The following is a 1,678-nucleotide window of genomic DNA, read 5'->3' on the forward strand; positions in this document are numbered from 1 at the left end:
ATTTGCCCAAGGAGGCTGTGGATGCCCCATCCCTGCAGGCATTCAAGGCCAGGCTGGATGTGGCTCTGGGCAGCCTGGGCTGCTGGTTGGCGACCTGCACACAGCAGGGGGTTGGAACTGGATGAGCACTGTGGGCCTTTGCAACCCAGGCCATTCTGTGATTCTATGAATTTCCATCAAATTTTCTTCAAAACTCGGCTTCCATTAATATAAGTTGCAGAAAATACAGCTCGGTGCCTTTCCAAAACAGACCAAAGTCAAGTGCCCATAAGAAAGGTTGCCAGTTAAAAGTTTAGTTAGCATGACTTGTTTTATCAGATGATACACACATATATGTATAAAATATTGTTAACATCATTATCCATCACTAATAGTGCAGCACATGGGTGAAAATGTGTCTAATTTTAGAACACAGTGATCAGAAAAATAAATTCAAAACAGAAAAGCTATAAAGATGACCAGGAGAAAAAAGTCTTGTGTAAAAAGGAGTAAAAGAGCGAAATCACTTCAATGAATGAAATGAAATCTGTACAGGGATACGTGATTTTTCTTGTTCTTTTAAAAAATATGTTAGTAAATAGCAAGGAAGAAGAGCATTCATTCAGTTTTTAAGATACTGCTGTCATAAGAAAAGTAGGAGTGAGATGGTCATCACATATTTTGATTTAAAAGGAAAACAGTTCCCTACCATAGGAACAAACAACATCTCAGTAAGGGCCAGTTCAATGAAGAGAGTCAGTAGATTTGACAACAGTTATGAGATTTGGCAGCCTGAAATAGCAGGAGACTGGACATTACAGTCCTTTCCTGCCCGTATTCTTATGAGTAGCATCACAGTGCAAACACACCTCCATCGTATTTGTGAAGAAGAGATGTGCAGGAAGAGATTCAGATTAATCAAAACCAGCTTTAGTTGCCCAAATCTCCCTCCTCTGAAACTCATTTTACCCTTGCAACAAATAATACAGGAGGCAGCAGCCTTCTCCATCATGCAAACTGGAGTCATTCTCTAAGTAGTTCAACCTCTGAATTAAATAAAACAAGGGTCCTGTGACTTCGCTGCCGTAATAATCATCTTTGCCAGAGTTTCCTGAGCGAAACACGCTAACGTACACATAGTCATACACACTTCATTGAACCTAATACCACACAATCCTTTTCCCTTGAGAGGAAACTGTAGGCATGTGATTTCTGTACACAGCAGTTTTCTTATGGTCTCAAAATTACCAGAATTTTAAACAGAGGAGAAAAGAAAAAGAGAGAATAAGATGGTAAGTGGGAATTTTCCATACTCCAGATGCTTAGGGAAAAGATAGAATGGTATAGCCTTATTTTTTCTTGCTAATACACCTCAACTCTGACCTTCCTGAAAACCTGGACCTCCTGGGTAATATGGTAATTTAATGTGAGCGCTTATATGCTGATTTCTATGGAGTGGGTTGGCTTTGTGAAATACGACGTGGTTTACTTTTAAATAGAGCTCAGCTGAGACTGGAATGGAAGTGGAAACAGGCCTCCAATGGAGAGAGATAAATGCCTAATTTACTGTCCCACTTAATCCAGCACTTTTTCCTTAAGTCATTATCTGCTATTCCTCATTATTGTGGCAGCACAGTCATGAAAGACATGTGCAGCGAGACCATGATTTGAGTGCTTCTGTTTACAATAGCCACCATTT

The sequence above is a fragment of the Meleagris gallopavo genome, chromosome 7, assembly GCF_000146605.3.
Source record: "Meleagris gallopavo isolate NT-WF06-2002-E0010 breed Aviagen turkey brand Nicholas breeding stock chromosome 7, Turkey_5.1, whole genome shotgun sequence".
In the NCBI taxonomy this organism is placed as follows: domain Eukaryota; kingdom Metazoa; phylum Chordata; class Aves; order Galliformes; family Phasianidae; genus Meleagris; species Meleagris gallopavo.